The 13,841-nt window shown below is 36.7% G+C and overlaps 1 protein-coding gene and 1 long non-coding RNA gene across 12 annotated transcripts in view; both read right to left on the bottom strand.

Annotated features, from left to right (window-relative positions):
* Positions 1 to 13,841, bottom strand: part of PARD3 (par-3 family cell polarity regulator) — a 432,225-nt gene that overhangs the window by 49,449 nt on the left and 368,935 nt on the right. The gene's annotated exons all lie outside the window — the stretch shown is intronic.
* On the bottom strand, positions 6,325 to 7,352 carry LOC115307661. The gene is made up of 2 exons (XR_003916004.1): positions 7,217 to 7,352; positions 6,325 to 6,413 (listed from the first exon to the last, which is right to left on the bottom strand). It is a non-coding gene; the product is annotated as an uncharacterized LOC115307661 (long non-coding RNA).

Raw genomic sequence — 13,841 nt, forward strand, 5'->3', positions numbered from 1 at the left:
TTACAACCTGTTCTATCCAACACAGAATATGCATGAGTTTTCAAGGAAATTTAATTATTTAGAAAGCTGAAAGATATAATAAGCTATTTTTGAGACAAAAAAGAGACAAAAGTCAACATTTCAAACTGGTAATTTTTTAATGATCTGTACTCAAAAGCTGTCAGAAAATATTCTCTCTAATACAATGAAGCAAATCCATTCTTCTAGTCAAGGCAATAGTGGGAAAAATAGGCTTACTAAGAAAAGGAATTGTTTTATTGACTGCAAAAGAGCTATCAGTCCACAGAAGCATGGCCTGAGCAATGAGAACAAACAAATAATATTCTGGACACTGACCAGTACAGAGGAAGAAGGTCTTAAATCAGAAACAAAAATTAACTTTTAAAAACAGGCTCTACAAAAAACAAGCAGTTCACACACAGCCACAAACATGAAGCAGACTTAGTTATCAAATTTTTAAATAAATTATTAGTGCAAAGAAGCTTATCGTCTTCTTGAAAAAGGGACTTAATATTCTGGCAGAATATTATATTTAGAAATGTATTCGTAGTTTCTCATGTTATTTTCACCCACATATCAGTATTTATATGGAAACATATACATGCATCATATATAGGGAGTTGCAGATATGCCTTAGTGACACATTTCTACACCTCCATCTTCGTGCTTAGTTAAATGTCTTGAGGGACCACCAAAACCTTCAGCTAAAATCTCATTTATTTTATCAGAAAGGAAGAGATTTTCTCAGCTTTTCCAAGGCTCACTGGATTTCTTTCCTTCCAAACAAACTGCGTTTCATGTTCTCAATCCCAGAATACAGCAGAAAGATGCCAGCTGGCTTAAATGCCAGTTTTACAGGGACTATGCTAGGCGAAGCTGACTTGTGTCTGTGTGCTGTACAACCCTGAGACAGATAAGCAAACTTTGGTTAACCAAGATTTTTGGTTAAACGATTTTCTGTAAAACAGGGATATAATGTGTACTGCATGTTTTGCTCAAACAGCTGTTGTTTAAGCTGCTTGGATGCTGACATTTTAGCTGAATATTGCTTATTATTAACATATGCTAATTGCATGTTATTTATGAATAGCATACCATGCTAATCAGTTATGAGAGTGGTTCATGCTACATCCAGTTAATGAAGGACAAGGAGAACTCTTCTAAAAAAAGCCATGAGTCTCTGGTCCTGTCCTCCTAAAACACAACGGGAAGGAGTCATCTCTAACTGCCTTTATACTGAACGATCACCAGACATAGTGAGCTCCTTCCTCCTTTTTCAACACCACCAGACACCTCAGATCTAAACAAAGATCTGAGACCTGCTCCTCAGAAACTTGCTTTTACTGGATACCTCAGAATTTATTCTCAGCAGAGAGCATTAATTAGTCCTCAACAGAGTTCTCAAAGGTGATTCTCCCCCTCTACTCCACTCTCATGAGATCCCCACTGGCAGTACTGCACCCAGCTCTGGGGCACTCAACATAAGAAGAGCATGGATCCATTGGAGCAAATCCAGAGGAGGGCCATGAAGATGATCAGAAGTCTGGAGCACATCTCCTATGAAGACAAGCTGAGAGAGGTGGGGTCATTCAGCCTGGGGAAGAGAAGGCTCTGTGCAACCAGATCGAGTTGAAGATGTCACTGCTCACTGTGGGGGCTGTGGGCTACCCCTCCCAACACAAAGTGTTCTATGATTCTACCATTATGAAAATGGCTATAAACAACAGAATCCTCCAAACTTTAGCACAACAGTACACTGTGAGTAAGCATAAAATGAAAATAAAAATAAAATCCTCAAATACTAAATAAGGTGCAAAATGCAAAAATATTACTGAGAATATATGCAATGATGAGGGATAGTAATCATGCCTACAACTAAAGCTGTCCATAAAACTGCTCTTTTGCTCACAACAAAATTAGACTTTCTATAGAAATTATATCAAACATCATCAACTCAGACATTTGTATTAAGTACAGACTTATCTTCTAGCCAGTTATCCAACACGAACATGACATAGCTCATAAAATAAGACAGTTTTATGTGAGTTCAAACCTGAAAGCTTAAGCCTGTGGTGACTACCAATAAAGACATTATAATTATATTTGCCTTGTATAACCTGAAAACATAAACTTTATCATTTATTCTCAAGACCTGATTTTAAAACCTACTTCTACATACAACATTGTGTATGTGCATTTTTAGTTCATACTTATTTGTACCCAATGAACCAAATTAATCAAATTGATTGCAATATGAAAATTCCAGTGTTTTATATAAGTGCATTATCAATTATTTAAAATTAATAAAATGAATCTATTTCCAAATTCATTTTAATATAGCACTGTGAACTCTTTCCTTACAACACCAAGCCTGCTATTGTTTTCATAGATCTCAAGAACAGAATTCAGACACATAAGAAAACACTAAATTGCGCAATACGAAATAATTTAGGCCCCTAATCCTGATTAAATTAAATACATCTGGATTCCGTAACAATGGCTACAAATATTCTTTTTAAAAAATGAACAATAGGGTTACATTATAGAAAATACTGGGATACCTACCTAGCCTGTAGCCTCAAGGAGGATAAAAATTCCTAAAAACAAAGGCAGTCTAACATGCAGCTAAATTTTTTATTACTAAATTGAGAGCTATCCTTCTGTAGTGCACTGGAGATGGAAAGACAGATGTTTTAAATCTGCAGAGCCTCAATATCACTGTGCTCTGAAGACAGCAGGCAATAGAATGGAAGGAAGAAAGTATCTTGATAGAAAAAAATCCCAGGAGTTAACCTGCTTGATCTTTCACACATAGCAACTACATTTTACAGTGCTTCGACAGTTCCTCCACAGTCAGAGGTGCTTGCTATTGTACTTCTGTGTGTGGCAGCCCTACCAGCATATCATCATGATCTTCTGTCCTTTGTTCTAGCCTTAGAAGTCTTTAAAAATAGACTCTTCTAAATACACTTCCTGAATAGTTCACTTCTGTTGGAAATTGAACTAAATAACCTAAAAGAGATCACCTTTACTATATCCATTAGACAGACTATCTGGTTTTGGAGATAATCACCTCCAAAAGATATAAAGTTAAAACAGCCAAGTTAAAAAACTATTGATTGGCTACATGAACACATCTTCTTCATCTGTTTTTTCATAAGGCAGAGGATATAGCACTACTTCCAATCCCAGGTTTTTAAAAGCTGTTCTTAAAAAAGGGTATTGAGTGAAAAATAGAAAGGCTATTAACTGAACTGAAAGGGAAAAAAAATCCGATTGATTTGAACCAGGTCAGTATTCTCATTAATAACTTTAGGTAGATATACTAATGCAAAAGTTCAGATTACAAGCATCATAGGATAAACAAGCATCGTAGGAAAACAAAAGAGTTGCTATTTCTGTAGAAGGGGAGATAGCAGACAGACTCTCAGACACCAAACAAGAGCAGCAAATATATCTAAAGACTGACCCTTCCCTTGCTCCTATAGAAATCTTGATCCCAAATCAAGTCACTGACAACTTTAATTACCCACTTGAAATGAGTGAAGATTTATTCTAATATGCACATTGTTATTGCTTCTATCTGCCTCATCCAAAACATAATTTAGAGTAGGATCATCAGTCACAGCCTCTTAGCAGGAAAATACGCACCACCATAACATTCCTTCTAAGACATCCTCTGGGAGGTCACTCAGAGCCAGTTGTGTAGTCAGCTGTAGGAATTAACATCAAGTAAAATATATTTTTACACCCTAAAGCAAACCCACTCCTTCCTTTCTGGTTTTCTGGATAACAGAGCTACAAGCTATCGAGCAGGCAGATCTCCCACTAGCTCAGACAGCAAATAAGGCACTTGGCAACTAACAGGATAAGGTTCAAAAGCCCTGTTTCTACAACACTTACATTTGAATATCAAGGCTCAGGAATGAAGGACATGATGTTTTCCATATGCACAGTACTTAATGACTTAAAAGTAAACATATGTACAAGTGTTTCTGTAATTGGGTCCTCAGACTGTAGTGCTGTCTCTTTATTATTTGACTCTTTAAAAATCTTACAAGTACATCCTCCAAGGAATCTTCTTAAGGAATGTTTCCACCAAAATACAGCCCTAAGATCTAAACTTTCCTACTTTGAAGATATATAGCTTTTTCAGTATAAAAACATAATAAATATTTCCTGTATTATTCCAAAGGAAAAACTGATTCATCTCTTGCAGTATTATGGAAAGCCATGAGAGCTCAGAAACAATTACTATAATCTCATTAAATAGAACACTGGATGTTTATGATTGTCTAATTTGGAAGAAATATAAGAAATGCAATAAAGAACGGATATATAGCCAAACATTAACTTCAGGCCACTTCAAGAACATCAACTCCTTTTATTATTAGAGGCAGAAACTCTTATTCTTGAGCTTCCAGGGCAACCCAAGCCAGATCCAAAAGAGCTGCCACCAGACTGTCTGTAGGTTGAAGTCTTGTTTGGTGTGAATCCACTGACATTTGATCTATTTGGGTACAACACTCTTTTCAAGTTTCCCTGTTAGGTCTATGAAGGGCATCTGAGAGAAGTGTTTGTACTGGTGCAGTTGAAACACAACATATCCTGAACATGAGTGAAATTGTACCACACTCTTTATTCTAATGATTTTTCATGATGACAGATGGCTCCGTAACCTTTTGCCTCAGTCCAAGTGCAAATTACTTTGAAAGGCTGTATTGACATGCTCATGGACACGGCACAAATGCTGCTGCAGACTCTCAATAATATTTACAGGCATATTAAAACACGTAAATATAAACATAATGAGAGAGCAATGCATATTTCAGGAATTTAATATTCACTGCAAATGAATTAATGATTTCACCTTTTGTCCTATAATATTTCAAACCTCTGCCTAAGTTCTGGCATCACGTTATCATTTCAAATTAACTGTAATTTTCCACTGCTATGCTTACGATGAATGAGAAAACATCCAAAGAAATTACAAATGTGCTGACACATTCACAAAAAACAACCCAACCAACTGTTTTCTCATGTGGAAAAAACTCTATTTTTGTTCCATTTTGCATGTTATTTAATTTCCCAAGTTAGGGTTTAATCCTATCACGTCTGCAGTACTGAACTGAAAATTTCTAAGACAAAATAACCTGAAATAGAGAACTAGTGTATATCTGAGGATAGAAAAGTAGAGCCCAGCAGAAGGGTTTTATCACTATGGGACAATGTACAAAAAAATCCCCTAACTCAAATAAGCCTAATACAGAATATAGCTCATCAGATAATTAAAGTGCTTTAGACCACTAGCCAATTGATTTTCTCCTTGTAAAGGTAGTTCAATTGAAATGTTCAGAATAAATCATGTGTTAAAATTATCCTCTAAAGTAAGAGCTGAGTGCATATTGATTAATAATTATTTGCACTAACAGACTGAACTAAAGAAATACCATCAATTACTTCAAAAAACTCTAAGATCAATCATGATGGAATCAACCATTGAAAGATTCACTACACTTTTCCCAATATTTCGGAAGTATTCATTGAATGGCTTTCTAGAGATACCTTGGTTTCCTGTTTCTAGAGCTACGGAAATTTGTTTTAAATGCCAATTATCATTAGGTGTTTAAGCTGCATAGTACAGCTCTCACCCTTCGATTACATGAGAGCTCTGCAAGAAGAGCAAATGTTTTCCACATCAAGTACGAGGCATAAGGGGGCACTTTTGCCAGGGAAGTTTAGTTAATATTTCATACTTATGCTCACACAGCAAAGGAAATGCAAACAGTCAAAATTAATGACCAGAATAGATGATTTACATAGAGCCACCTATCCGAAGATGGGGGATACTCAGTATAAATTAACTCCGTTTTACACACTAATGAGCCCTACTTGCTGAATTTGGACAGGCAGCACAATAAAACTCCAATAATTCTACAAAAAATTGCAATTTAGTTTGCCTGGTTATAAATAGCACAGAGATCGTTAATCCCTTACGGCACCACAGGCATTACTCAAGCCTGGTATCTTATTGAAAATCAAGGAGAATTTTCCTTTCTTATGATGCATAGCACCATTAGAGTCAAGTGGGGAGTCTGCTGGCTGTAGCACCAGGTTTTAAGCAGTTTTTGAACTAAAAAATTTTCTGTGGTTCTGACATTCAAGGTTGCTTTTCCACTAGGTTTCAGGTTTAGCCACTGCAGAATTGTTGACTAAACAGACAGAGAAAATCAGGTCATGAAAGTTGTGGAACTTAGTCCACACTTTGGTGGAAAATGTTCAAAATTGCAGTACTGACCTTTTAGTTATTTCCTAGATTTTTTTGGTTTTTTTATTAGGTTGGCTGACACAGGACCAACTCCCACATACACTACCAGGTCTTCAGAAGGTAACAAAATTTCTATGCACTTTCTCTGTAACGCAGAAAAAAACCATTTTATGACCTGAAACAACAACACTTTTAGTTGAAATATTTAAATTTAAAAATTCTTTACATAAATGAGATGCACAGCTCTGTCTGAACATCTTAATTTTATGCATTTTTATACTTCTAAGCAACTTAGTAGTGAGGACTGCTTATTTGCATTCATTTACATACAATTTGCAGGAAAAGCTGAAAGAAGGTAGTAAGGGAATCCATCATTTTGACTTTAAATGAAAATATTATTTCTGTAAAAATATCTTGAATGTTTACTTTCTTGTTTTACTTAAGAAATTGCTTTTAATATCTTCATAAGTATCAAATGGCACTTTTCAGAAATGGTGATTTTTTTTTCACCTAGTAGGTTTAAAAAAATAATCCAACAATATTTTTATGTGTAGAGATGTGAAATACATTTTTTTTATTTTTTTCCCTTAAGAGAATTCAATTTCCTAGCAAGGTGAATCACCATCCTGATACCTTCTGGTTGTTCTCTGAATTTTTATTTTACTAATTTTCTAAGCCCCAATCTTTGCCAGGTCCAGGAGGGGGAAAGTACAAATTCACTAATGAAAAAAATGGTGTAGAGCATGTACAAATTTAAGCAGTTTTAAGTCCTGTGCTGTCTGTGGATTATTTCTTAGATGATGTTAAATTGTGTTCAAATAAATTCTTGGTAATTTCACACCTACATTCAGCATATTTTCTTAGTCTTTTAAAGCTATGATTTTCATATGCAGCCACATTCCTTCTGGCTGCCAGTTGTATCCCTAATTAGCTGGTACTAAATCATACCTATTCTCAGAATTAAGATGGCCAATGGCTTCTCATTCCTTAGAGACTTCACACAGTTTAACTCTCTTAGTTTATTTCTTCATCAAATTCAACCTGTCTCCCATAACAGCCCCATGCCTCTGCAACACACGAGTAAAATCGGGAGCTCTGTAGAAAAGGCAATGAAAGACAAAACCCATGGAGCACGTGCTATGCTACAGCTGAGCTTTCTAAGGCAACACATTAGCAAACTCTGCAGTGCAGAAGTGGTCTCTGGAAATAAACGTGGGTATATTTTGCTAAACATCCCACTGTCTGCCACAGAGACAATTTTATCGGCTTTCATCATATCCCTGGTGTCAGTAACTCACAGTGCAGCATCAGGGACAGCTCAACCCTGAAGGACATCAGCTCAACTCCAGTGAAGTCAGCAGAAGTGTGTGCTTGGCACAGCCCCCCCTGACCCCACTCCTGGGGTGGCCAAGTAAGAGTGAAACCCCTCAGACACTGCTCATGCCTCTGCATGGGGAACTGGGGCACTCTCAGCTCTGCAGGGCATAGGCAACAGAGGTAAAAGCCCAGGGCTACTGTGGACACAACTCAGTGTCCTGAAAGCAGGGCTGCCCCAACCTAACAGTAAAAGGGAAGACACCTTATATACGTTCTCCTTCAACCAAGTTCAAAACCTCAAGTACTAGGAAACAAAATGTGTGTTTTCAGGCTTTCATGACCATTGTACAAGTTTCCCCCCACCCAGGAACTTGGAAGATGCACAGAAAAGCACACAAGAAAAAGAGTGGGGGGAAGCCTGTACAATGATCATGAAAAATATCTCCTTTTTTCAAAATGTCAACCGGATTAGAAGTAAAATTTAGGAAATAATTTCAACTGCTAAATATTTTAAAAAATAATTTTGTGTTGATTTCCATCAGGTCAGTAAAATACTGCTTTTTACTATATTGCCTTTACATTATAACACTACACACTGGAATATTTTAGACTTTGAAAGTCATGACTTCCTACTATAAACTTCTACTATATAATGTGGTTGACATTTTGAAAAAAGGAGACTTTACTTGTGCAAATTAAAAGATAGTACAAGTACATTAATTTTCATAATCAGAATAAAGCATTGTAGTAAAACTTTCAGTGAAGCAAGGGGAAGACTGCTTGAGACAGCAAAGTGTAATTAAGCAGAACTAGTGCATCTGTATCATTAAAGAAAATGTTAAAGGTAATTTGAGTCTAGGGATCAGCACGTTGAACCTTCCCTAACCCTATCCTTAACCCGAAACCTAACTTTGTGGTGTAAGCACATTTTGTCAACAGCAGCCCAGAGGCCTCATGAAATTAATTAAGTATGCTATCTCTTTACAATGGAAACAAACCCGTCCACATGCTGTTTGCATTTCTGGCATGATCGGCATTCGTTACTGAAGTCACCGGCATCAGCAGCTGGGAAGTACAAGACTGAGCTCCCTTTCACTTCTTTTGTCTTCTCTTACCATTTCCAGACTCACACATTAATTATGGTAGTCCATAGGTATCGGTCTTATAAAGCAGCTACGTCTCCTACTGCAAAATGTATTCTTCTGCTAGTTCTTATCACAAGAAAGAAAAAGCCTCCCAAAGCGCTGAAAGAAGTTCTTTGTCCTTAAAGTCCTTATACTCTCCTTTAGAAAAATGATGTGAGTCACAAGTGGGAGGACTGCAAGGAGGCTAGGATGCATTTGCTTTGCCATCATGTAGCAGCTGTCAACTCTGCCATGCCAATGACAGACATGTGAAACAGCATGAGAATTAGGAAATGTGATATGGCACCAAAAAAAAAGAGATGCCAGGAAAAGGTTAGTCCATGCGTCCAAGCTGATGCAGCTTTCATAGAGCAACTGAGTGGACCCATGTACTCTGTCACTACATGGAAACTAATGTCAAGGTGGCAAATAAGTCTGTGGCATTGCCAGAGCTGGGGCTCTCAAGCTTGAGAGCCATGCCTTATGGGCAGATGCTCCAGGCAACCTCCCAGAGATCTGTGGAGGTTGTGCCAATTATCCCATGGATCCTCTAGCTCTACACATTTATCAAACCACATCAGCAACCCAGCATAAAGGCAAGACACCAAAACCCCCACAGAAGTCTTATTATTCACCCAGCAGTCATACGAGCACTGGGCCTTTGATGGCCATCTATATAATCATCATTCTCACTCAATAGGGTCCTGAGGCCCTAACTTGCTTTGTTTTATAAATAGACAGAATAATTTCCCCCTGCTTGACCATGAAATGCAGGTTGTAAAAACAAAAGGAACAGAAGACTCTAAAAACCCCACAAGAAAGTTATTCACCATAGCTCAACCATTCACTGTCACTTTGTTTTACACACTCTGTAAATAAACTGCATGAGTTCTTATAAACTAAGATTCCCTAAGTTAATATGAAATAAGTTCCCAAAAGGTTGCAATGGTCTCTGATTTTACAAGGAAGATATACTTTTGCCTAAAGAAGAATTGGTCACCAGTTTTGAAGTGAGACTTTACAATGGAATAAAAAATGGCATTTAGTGTACGGATAAATGATTTTTGACAACATGTTTACATTTGTGCAGAGCCATAACAGAATCCTAGATCTCCGTCATCACCAATATGTTATTAATGTAGGATAATTGCATGTTTGACAGTGCACACGTCAATGAGAATAGCTGCAGTACCAAAACACACATATGTAAGATTATTTCCACTTAATAGACGTGATCATCACATTGGTAAAAAAATGCTGGCCAGCAGCCATTATCCTATACCTCTGAAATGCAGCTCTTGGATTTTATCTTTAATTTTAATATATTCTAGCCAAAACAGAAGGAGTTTCAATTTAATATTTTACATCCAGTGGTGAAGCAAATACTTCAAATGTCATGCCAGCAATTAAAAATGTGTCTAGATTTTTTGGCTACTGTGGTAGTTGAACCTAGGACCTTCGCAGTGAGTCACCACAGTCACACCATTACTGAGATATTATATTCTGCAAGTACAAAGATGGGAAATTTTCCAGATTGTCTGCCAAGATGCACTGCACCTAGGATACAGCAAGTGTCATAAATAGAATTTGCCACAGCAAGCCTTGCAATAACTGCCAGAGAAACGCAACAGACCTCCTGTGGTCTGATTTAACATAAACAAGCCAAGACATGGAAAAAGTAAAAACACTGCCCTGCAGTCACTGCTTAATAGCTTTTCCAATTGAGCACAGAGAAGTCTGACGTATTGAGAATGTCTCTCTATCCAGTGTACGATGATGCCTTATGTGCTGCAGCTTCTGCCACATCACAGGGAACCTTCCATTCCTACTTGGAAGATAGCAAATTTATGTTCAGAAAGAGCTGAATTTAGGAGTCTGCTGTGCGTGTATATGTGAATATTTGCTTTTACTGCTTCTCTGCCCTGAAATAGCAAAACAAACCTCATGCATGTTAAAACATATGGCTTGGGTGCGGAATCAGTAAATGCAAAGCGCCTTTATTTCCTCATTGAGTCTCACTTTATAGCTGCTTGTGCAATCCAGATCACACATCTTCCTGAGAACATTTCACAAAAATAAGTTTTCCTCATGAAAGCCCAAGAACCTCAAAGTTGTCTTATAGCCCATTACATTTTTATTCATAGTGTGTTATTTAACTTTTATTCTTAAAGCGAATTACTTACAAATAAAAGATTTTTTCATTCTTTCCTAACATATGGTTTGCAAAACTCCCCCTCCTGTAGGACATCCTTTAAAGATTAAAATGTTAAAACACACTTAAGAAATTAATAAACAATTATTTTAATTGTTATCACCATATTGTAACGAACATTACCAATGGTATTACTTGCAAGCATAGTGACTGAATAACTGACTGAATATAACTTTACTTGTAATTTCTACATAATAAGCTTTGGACTGCAGTTATGGAATGTTCCAGACTACTGTAGAATTCACTAGAACAAAGGAATAAAGAAATTATGTCTTTAACAACTGGATTAAAAAGGTAACACTACCTTTAAAACAAAACATTGGTCAATTAGTTGGAAAGGGCAAACTCTTATTTTCCTTCCTCTTCATCTTGCTACAAAGAAACACCATCCTGGGAAAGGTCACGGTGCATTACAGAGAAATTAGGGAAATAGATTGAAGTGAACTTAGTGCTACTTGTCTGTGGCAAAGTGCAAAACCCTGCAGTTATAAAAACAGTGTACAGATAATGGCTTATCAACATAGAAGTGAAATTGTAAATGACTCCATCATGAGAGCTTCAGGCACAAAGCTAATATGAACAGGAATGTCATGTGTGCCATTCTTCCACGTAATTTGAACACAGCAAACTTTCCTCCTGAGAAACAATTCAGTTTCAAATTAAAAAAAATTTATTTTGATAGGACTTAAGAGCTGTAGGATGTTCTTAATACAGGTTAAAAACAAATTGATTAAATAAAATAATTTTTTTATATAAGACTGTGAAAATAGCACTGGATTTGGAGTTTTACATAAAATGAAACAGAGATCCAAGGAGAAATAAAAAGGTTTTATTTCAGTTTAAAGCTGTGGTCACATAAAACCAATGAGAAGTAAATGTAAATAATTTTAGGAGTATTTCTTTTAATTATTTAGGGAACTATAAATTCACTTTAGAATTAATTTGATAAAATCCAGTCATTTACTAAGGCACGGTTTACTTTTTTCAATACATTGCTTTGAATGCTGAGAGCCCTGATACCATTTGGGAGCTTGTCATCTGGAAAACCTCAAAAAGATTTAATTTCCTTCATACCTAGCTAGGAAAACAATGTTAAATAATGGAAAATAATAATATCATAAGATTTTTTCCCCTTATTATATTGTAATGATACCAATGTATCATTAGTATCATAAAAAGAGAACATGCATCAACCCTGTGGCATAGATGAGCTATTTATCACACTATTACAGGTACCTCACACATAGCTGAAGACATTGTGGCTTCTGGATATTACACTAACACAGAAGAACTTAGGAACTAGAAAAATATATGACCTAAAAGAGTGGTCTATAAGCCTGAACTGGAAATTTCCTGTTGATATGCTACTGGGTGACAGCTCATCTGACAGCATCTGCTGAACCATTTCTATCCTTTTCTAATTTGTGTGGGTCTATACTGCTTTTTGCTAGCTTTTAATGGTTTGATCTGTCTTTACTCTGTAAGAGCTCATTTTGTAATATCAACATCATCAAAGAGATACAACTGGAGAGCTATACCAAGGTCTGTAGTCATCTAAGCACCTGCAAGTCAACAATCAAAAGATTTACTTTGTCCAAACCCCCTTATTCTTAGTTTGCTTTTCAATCAAAGCAGAGAAAGAATGCAACTATTCTTCATGCAACATGAGTTCACTTTCAGTGAGAATTTAGCATTTAAACATGGTATTCGTTTTTCTGATATATTGTGGGAAAAAAATCCAAACCACCATCAGTGGCAGTCTGTGATAAAGTTGTGTTGGACCTTAAAAAAGCATGGGTTTTTTTGATGTCTGCAGACCCTGATTTTTGTCACTCCACATGACTTTCCTATAGTTCTTTATTACTACATGGCTATGCTAGATGATGTGCAGATGTGCTAGAGAGTGCTCATAGTTAAACACCTATGTGCTGCAACTGATTTTCAGTTCTCGTGCAGCTTTAGCAGCCCAAAACAGTATATGCACTGCGTATTATTCATTTGCTCTTTATTTTAATACCCAGGGTATGAGCTTATCTACTTTTAAGCTATTACTTTCATGTCTATCTAGGCTAAAAATGTTAGAACTCTTTCTTTCCAACTAGAAGCAACTCTGGGGCAGTGCACCACATTGTAACACCATATTGCAAGCTGAGCCTCTCAGGCAATCAGCAGCACTGGCCCCCTGCACTACGTGCTGATTTCTCCTATAACAATAGGCACAATTAAGTCAAAGCCAACCCGATTAACTCTGCTTCAGGCTAACCCCTGCATGCTCACTGGTTCCCTTGATTAACTGTACAGGACTGACGGAGAGGAAGGTGTCAGGAAAACCCCTGAAGAATTAGCAAGTCTGCAAGGAGACTCTGCAGGAGGGAGAAGGTGCAAAAAAGAGAGAGCAGAAGGTGGCAGTTTAAAACACTTATTAAAGGAGTTAACAAAATAAAAGGATGTAATTTAAATCACTAAATGACAGAAACCTATTGTGATGAGGCAGTGCAGTGTCTGAAAGTGGATACTCCCTGTAAAGATCACACATGTACCTGCACAATAGCATTAGATGAGGATGGAATTATAAACCTCAGTGACATTGGACTTTGTGGGTTCAGCCTCCTCACAATAATTGGAATAGGTTTTGTATTGATAGTTACAATCTTCAGCAATATAAAGTATTTATTAGTGCCCACCTGCTGGTAGTACTTTAGTGCCTCTTATACAAAAGCCAACAATAACATCAATCGGCAACTCATTAAAATAAAACTCAAAAATATGCCAATGAAATGCTAAAACAGACTTGAAGTATGTTCTGTTAGCTTTCCAATATTCCTATATATTCATTTATAGCATCAAGGTATGAGCCAATATACAGAAGCTCAGATGTTGTTGTAATTTTAGCATAGGGCAATGTTAATTACAGCATGTC

This window comes from Manacus vitellinus, unplaced genomic scaffold (genome assembly GCF_001715985.3).
Source record: "Manacus vitellinus isolate BGI_N305 unplaced genomic scaffold, ASM171598v3 scaffold_3_pilon, whole genome shotgun sequence".
NCBI lineage: Eukaryota > Metazoa > Chordata > Aves > Passeriformes > Pipridae > Manacus > Manacus vitellinus.